Here is a 7,765-nt window from a genome sequence, read left to right as displayed (position 1 = left end):
ATACCACCAACATGGGAATCAACTTTCAACATGAGTTTTGGTGGGGGGAAAAATCACACCCAAACAAGCAGGCTTATCCAAAATGTACAACTCTTAAAATAACACTAAGAAAACAACCTGGTTTTAAAATGGGGAAAATATTTGAACAGGCACCTCATCAAAGAAGTTATAAAGATTGAAATAAATATATGAAAAAAAATTTTCAACATCACATGTAATCTGGAAATGATTATTAAAACAATGAGATACTACTATACATTTACTAAAATATAAACAAAAATCCCTAATACTGACAATATCAAATGCTGGTGAAGATATGGTGCAACAGGAACTTTCATTCATTGCTGGTGGGAATGCAAAATGGTATAACCACTTTGGAAGACAATTTGGCTGTCTTTAGTTTCCTGCTAAATGAAACAATTTTACTACACAATCAAGCATTTGTACTCATAAGTATATATTAAAAATAAGTTGAAAACTTATGACCACACAAAAACTGGCACATGACTATTTTTAGCAGCTTTGTTCATAATTTCCAAAATTTGGAAGCAACTAAGATATACCTCAAGAAGGTGAATGAACAAATTGCAGTATATATAGGTACTAGGGTACTCATCACCGAAAAAAAGGAGCTATCAAGCTATGGAATGGAGGAGACAAATGTACATTACTGACTGTAGGAAGGCAATCTGAAAAGGCAACGTACCGGATGATTCCAACTGTATGGCATTCTGGAAAATGCAAAACCATCATGGACTGGGGATGTGGCTCAAGCAGTAATGTGCTTGCCTGGCATGCGCGGGGCACTGGGTTCGATTCTCAGCACCACATAAAATAAAGATGTTGTGTCCACCGAAAACTGAAAAATAAATACTAAAAAATTTTCTCTCTTCTCTCTCTCTCTCTAAAAAAAAAACTATCAAATCAGTAAATATCAGTGTTTTTAGGGGCCCAGGGAGTGGGAGGGATAGTTAGAGAAAGCATGGGTGATCTTTAAGACCAGGAAACTATTGTCTATTATACTACAATAATGGGTATATGTCATTATACAGTTTTTCAAACCATTATACATTTGTACACCAAGAGTGAACTCTAATACAAACTGTGTGTTCTGAGTAACAATGATGTGTCAATGTAGATTTATCAGTTGTACCAAATGTACCATGCTGATGGGAAGTGTTGATCATGGAGGGGGCTATGCATATGTGTGGGCTACATGTATAAACTGTACCTTCCAGTTAATTTTGCTAAGCCTAAAATTGCGCTAAAATTTAAAAAGTCGCTCATTGGGCATGGAGGTACATACCTGTAATCCCAGATACTGAGGAATTACAGTAGCTGAGATAGGAGGATTGTAAGTTTAAGACCAGTCTGAGCATCTCAGCGATACCCTGTATCAAAATTAAAAGGGCTGGGGATATAGTTCAGTGGTAGACCATCCCTGGATTCAATCCCTGGTAACAGCCCACCCTCGAATTGTTCATCATTTGGCATTAGGGAAATGCAAGATAAAACCATAGTGAAAGTCAACTACACATTAGAATAGCTAAAATTAAAAATATTGAGCATACCAAGCGTTGGCAAAATAGGGAGGAACTAGAATTCATATGTATTGTTGATGGGAATGCAAAATGGCATAACCAGTTTAGAAAAATGTTTCTTATAAAAAGATACATACCCTTACCATATATTTACTCAAGGGAATAGGAAAAAGATGTATAGATGAAGCCCTCTGTGTGTGTGTGGGGGGGGTATAAGTATGTACTATATATTTATAGTAGCCTTATTTGTAATAGTTTAAAATGGGAACAATCTAAATATCCATGAACATCAGATGAATGGTGGAACAAATTTTGGTGTATCCATACTACTTACCAATGAAATTAAACTATTAAATCAGCCTGGGTGAATCTCCAAATAATTATGCTGAGTGAAATAAACCAGACAATAAAAGATGGAATTATATAATTCCATTTATATAATACTCTGGAAAATGCAAACTAATTTACAGTCAAACAGTGGTGCTGGCATGGCCAGGAAGGCAGTGGGGAGGAAGACCTTACAAAGGTTGGAGGCTGGGGATGCAGCTCAGGGGTAGGGCACTTGCCTTGCACATACAAATCTGGAAGTGCTTAAGGAGGTGCATGAAGAAAGCTTTAGGATGATGGATATTTTGATTTTAGTGGTACTGTCAAGATGTATGCATGTCAAAATTTATTAAATTGTATGCTTTAGATAGATTTAATTTATTGTATATCAATCATCCCTCAGTAGAGTCATTTAAAAGAAAGAGCTGTCATCCAGCATAGCATGCTTTGGGTACAACTATTAAACTCTCTCAACTTGAACATGGCAAGTAGTATGGATACACCAAATTTGTGGCCTGATGATCACCAAATAAGCTAAAGTGGTGTCTATATCTAAGAAGAAAATATCATTTACAGTGGAAATTTTCCTGAAAACATTTCAATTACTTTTGTTCTTCTCTCTCTTTTTTAAATTTGGTAGCAGGGATTAAACCCAGGGGTGCATAACCACTGAGCCACATCCCCAGCCCTTTTTATTTTTTGAGGCAGGGTCTTTCTAAGTTGTTTAGGGCCTCACTAAGTTGCTGAGGCTGGCCTGGAACTTGTGATCCTCCTGACTCAGCCTCCTGAGTCACTGGGAACACAGGTATGTGTCACTGAGCCTGGCTCAATTACTTTTCAAGGTCTCTGTGGCGATTTTAACCTCAGTAATGTGTTTATTTATAACTGCTGTAATAATTCTCCTCCCTTTTAATTCCACTCTTCACTTTGTACCTGAACATTGTCCCTGGCTCCAGTTTCTTTAGCCTCATCCCTCCCTGCGGACAGGGATTTACAAGGATCTCAGAAAAGGTTGAGAATTGAAGAGGGCAGTAGAGAGAAGACATATGCAGCCAGCCTAAAAAGCATGATCTGGAGCTGGATACACCCACTGCCAAGATTCTGAATCCAAAACTAGTCCCAGATCACCAGAAACACTACAAACTTCTCAACAAGACTAAGTTATCATAAGAGAAAACATATCTAAGAAAGCAGTGATCAACTACACCTGCTAACCCTGAAATGATATTTAACTTACACCTGCTAATTCTAATATCATGAGGGCAACAGCTACTTCTCAGACACACTGAAATTCACCACAGTGAGGAGCACCTTGCTGTGCACACTATTTTTTAAAAAATATTTATTTAGTTAGTTAGTTATTGGCAGACACAACATCTTTGTTTGTATGTGGTGCTGAGGATCGAACCCGTGCCGCACGCATGACAGGCGAGCGCGCTACCACTTGAGCCACATCCCCAGCCCTGTGCACACTATTAATATCACAAGAAAACGAAATAATTTAGTTCTTTATTTTTAAAAATAATTTTAAGGTGTTGATGGACCTTTATTTTATTCATTTATCTATATGTGATGCTGAGAATTGAACCCAGTGCCTCACACATGCTAGGCAAGCGCTCTACTGCTGAGTCACAACCTCAGCACTAGTTCTTAGGTTTTTACTTTGCTTGCCTTAGTTATAAAAACTCTGGGGGTTGGGGTTGTGGCTCAGCGGTAGCTCACTCGCCTCACATATGCGGGTCCCAGGGTTCGATCCTCAGCACCACATAAAAATAAATAAACCAAACAGAAGGATTATGTCCAACTACAACTAAAAAAAAAAAAAAAGAAAAAAATATTTAAAAAAAAAAAAAAAAAACTCTGGCACTGGGGGCAAGGTTTTAACTTCCTTTCTTTCTGCTGTATCTGCTGTATCAGGTAAATAGCTCAAAGAAAGACATCTAAGCAGCAGATATCTGAGCCCCTTTTGCTCTGGGACCTTTTGACTGTCAGGCCTAGCCCCGCCTAGCAAATTATCCGGGTTTTTTCTAGGCCAAATATTGCTTTAGAATGGAATTGACCAAATTATGCTGTATTCATGTACCAATGTGTAACAATGAATCCTATTATTATGTACAATTATAATGCACCAATAAAAATATTATTGCTTGGGCTGGAGCTGTAGCTCAGTGGCAGAGCGCTTGCCTAGCATGCATGAAGCACTGGGTTCGATCCTCAGCACCACATAAAAATAAACAAATAAAGGTATTCTTTCCATCTCCAACTATCAAAAAAATTTTTAAAAATATATTATTGCCTAAAAATTCCTCCCTCTTCCCACTATTGGGTTAAGGTAGTTGGAGGTCTGCTGGATCCTTTCAGATGACAACAGAGACAAGTTTGGGAAGTACAGGGTATTGTTAAAAGCTGTTAACTGAGATGATCAACGCTGATGTCAGAGTACTAAGGTTTGTAGGTGAGGGAGCAGAGGTCTAAGGAGGTCCCATGTCCCCAGAAGCACCATGCCCAGCATACTGTGATTTGCCTCAAATAGGCATAGGGGCAGGGTGTGTCTGGAGAGGGGTTCAGAATTTGGAGTCCGATACACCTGGGTTAGAACGGAGCTCTGCTACTCGCTGGCTGTGGGGCCTCGCACACTCGTCCTCTAAGACCCTCGGTTTCCTCATCAGTCCACAAGCCTAGCTGCAAGGAGTCAACGCGCCTGCATCGGGGCGCACCGAGGCCCAGGGTCGGGTCGGGCCGACACCCCTCCACCGCCCGGCGCGCGCCCAACGCCTGGCTCGCTAACCCCGCGGCCGATGCCGTGCGTCCGCTCCTTCCTCGGCCTCCTGGGGGCCCTGGCGGCCGGTGGCGCCGTCGCCTTCCTCTGCTACTGTGTTTACTTCGACCGGAAGCGGCGTGGCGACCCCGAGTTCAAGCGCCGCCTGCGGGACAGTGAGTGCGCCGGAGGCCGAGGCGCCGCCGGAGGGGCCGAGCGGCCGCGGGGTGGGCGCCGGGCGGGCCGGGGCGAGCTGGGCCTAGGGCCCCGGGGCCCCACGCCGGCCTCGCACACCCCGGCAGCACGCGCTGCGTTGTGTTCGCAGAGAGAAGAGCCCAGCGGCCGAGGGCCGTGGAGCCCTGCGCGCAGGTGAAGAGCGTCGGAGCCCGGGCTGGCGCCGTCGGCCGTGCCGCGTCCCCACCCACCCGTGCCGCGGCCGGACGTTTAGTTTTTAATTTCTTTCAGAACCGAGGGGAGGAAGGGAAGGAGGACACCGAGGGGTTATAAAACGGCCGCTGTGACACTGTAGGGCCACGCGCTTCTTTTAATTGAAGAGGGAGAAGGCGCCGTGGCCGGCCCAGAGCCCAGAGCTGCACGGGACGCTGAAAAGGCGCCGAGGCCTCGTGATACCAACTTCCAGAGCCCGCCTCGCAGGGCCAGTCTTCCAGCTGGTTGCAGAAAGCATCTTCGTCTCTCTAGGAGAGAATTTGATTTGTCATTTTAAAAGATAACCATTGCCGTCATCTCGGTGATTGGCTCAGTTTCAGTTAACTCCCATCAGCTGTAAAAGTGCCACTGAGCGTTCTTAGGCTTCTTGTGTCCAACTTAAGGAATTAAGCTCACCTTCATTTTTAAGAAGTACTTTTAGTTGTAGACTGGACCCAATGCCTTTATTTTACTTAACTTATTTTATGGTGCTGAAGCTTGAACCCAGTGCCTCACACATGCTAGGCAGGCGCGCTACCACTGAGCCACAACCCCAGCCCTCCACCCGCATTCTTTCAGTCAGTCAGTTAACACCTGTTTGGGAGCCTCTTAGGTATGAGGCATTCTCCTAGGCAGGGCAGGGATCTGCATTAGGGGAATAAGAATAACCCCCAAAGCAAGGCCGTGGAGAGAGCCAACAAATGCACCAAGAGCTCAGAGGAGGAAAGATCATTTTTAGGGTAGGATTACCGTGGAGGGTGTGCAGTTTACTTATTGTTCTTTAAAGCTTATCGCTTTAAAGTAACACTTACTTTGCACCTGAATCTCTAACTTAGGCAGGGCCGGTGGGTGTTTTCCTGTCCCATTCAGCTTCAGCCAGGTGACTCCAGGGCACTTGGCTAGGATCCTGTGAAGACTGACTCCCTCACATTTGGCAGTTGATGTCTGCTGTTCCCTTACTTGGGACTCTTGGCCTGAGCACCTGAACACGTCCTCTTCATGTGGCCTGAGCTTCCTTATTGTATGCTGGGCTGGATCCCCAGAGGCAAGCAAGGACATACAAAGAGTGAGGGGAAGAGTGCCAGAGCATATGGGGGCATGCTTTGGGGATTTCTTGCATTATCGAGGCCTGCTTCATTCCAGGCAGAGGGAATAAATTCCTCTTGATAGGAAAGGTTCCAAAAGCATTTGTGGAACCTTTACTATTACTATGGCTATTTTAAATAAATGCAATTTTTATGCAGAAGACTTTGGAGAAAAAATGCCATTGAACTGAACTAGAAATTAAGTTTGGGAGATGGTATTGGAAGAATTTGGGTTGTGGGTTCAGGGAGGCTAACATTCAAGATGGAGGGAGCTAAAGGCGCATAATGCGAAGTGGGGAATCTGCCAGACCTGTCCAGTAAATCTGCTTGGCAAAGGAGCCACAGTGAGGAATAGTGAGTGGGAGGAGAGGTCAGGGATGAATAAGCTGAGTAGGGATGGAATGAGGCTGGCTTGAAGGCAAGGTTAAGGAAAGACTCAATGGAGGGAGTTACTGAGCAGTTTCTGAGCAGGATTTTTTTTTTTTTTTAAGGAGGAAAGAAAAAAATTCACTTGGATTGATCAGACAGGAGTGTACTAGATGGTTTGAAAGAGAACAGGCTATTTCAGTAGTATAAGTGAGAAGTAATAAAAATTCTAAGTTATAGTGGTGTCAGTGAAGACTGGGAAGAATAGTTCATGCTGACGAATAAAAGGATCTGGAGGAAGCAGGAGTCACAGACTTCTGAGATTTAGAAGTGAGTCATTTACAAAATAAAGGCCCAGATGCCTTGGTTAAGGAAACTGGCTGCGAGTGTCTAAGGAACTGGATGTGGGATTAGAGATGCCTTTCCCAGCCTGTTTGGGACAGAGTCTAGAATAGCTCCATGTCCTTCTCCTCCGTTGCCCTTATTCATGGTTGACCTTGAACCTTTGTGTGTGTGATTATTTAATGGTTTTCATTTTTTGTACCAAGGAGGGCAGACCTTGTCTTTTTTTTTTTTTTTTTTTGCTGTCCATTCCCTCTGTGTCTACAGCACTGTTTGGCATATATTTATTGAATATTATTCATGATAGGCAGAAAGAAGCAGCTTGTCAATGCACAGACTGTGAAACTGCAGTCTTCAAGATGTGCTGGAGAGATAGCTGAGTGGTAGTTTGGTATCTTCTAATGGAGGCCTTAGAATGTCAAACTGTAAAGTCTCGACTTTTCTCTGTTATAGTGGATAACCAATGATGATGACTTTCAGAGAATAGATGAAAAAACATTTTGGAGGGGATTGGTCCTAAGGGTGCTTTACCACTAAGTTATACCCCTATCCCTTTTTATTTTTTATTTTGAGACTGTCTTGCTAAATTGCTAAGGGATGGAATGAGGCAAGGCTGGCCTTCAACTTGAAATCCTCCTGCCTCAACCTCCTGAGTTTCTGGGAGTAGCCCCTGCACCCAGCTTGTTTTGCTCTTTTTTTTTTCCCATACTGGGGATCAAACCCAGGAGTTCTCTACCTCTGGAACTCCCAGTCCTTTTTATTTTTTTATTTTCGAGACGGTCTCACTACGTTGCTCATGTCCTTGCTAAATTGCTGAGGCTGGCCTCAAACTGGAAGCCACCATGAGTTTTTGAATAATATAAAGAAAGAAAATTTGAATAATATAAAGAATAACTGCATTTCTCATACGTTGGAACCAA

At 43.3% G+C, this 7,765-nt stretch overlaps 1 protein-coding gene across 11 annotated transcripts in view; it reads left to right on the top strand.

The window, feature by feature from the left end:
* The first annotated feature begins 4,825 nt into the window (after positions 1-4,825).
* Positions 4,826-7,765, top strand: part of Kiaa0586 (KIAA0586 ortholog) — a 162,236-nt gene continuing 159,296 nt past the window's right edge. For 5 of the 11 annotated variants that reach the window (XM_046461935.2, XM_058584625.1, XM_058584626.1 and 2 more), the window contains exon 1: positions 4,828-4,995. The gene's annotated coding sequence lies outside the window, so the exon portion shown is untranslated. Of the gene's footprint in view, positions 4,996-7,765 lie in introns of all 11 variants that reach the window. The other 6 variants (XM_058584632.1, XM_058584629.1, XM_058584628.1 and 3 more) reach the window with 3 other exon arrangements.

The sequence above is a fragment of the Marmota monax genome, unplaced genomic scaffold (genome assembly GCF_021218885.2).
Source record: "Marmota monax isolate L192 unplaced genomic scaffold, Marmota_monax_Labrador192_F-V1.1 WCK01_AAM20220418_F8-fsc00001, whole genome shotgun sequence".
NCBI classification, from domain to species: Eukaryota; Metazoa; Chordata; class Mammalia; order Rodentia; family Sciuridae; genus Marmota; species Marmota monax.
The sequence above is the reverse complement of the archived record's forward strand: the minus strand, read 5'-3'. Positions and strand labels throughout refer to the sequence as shown.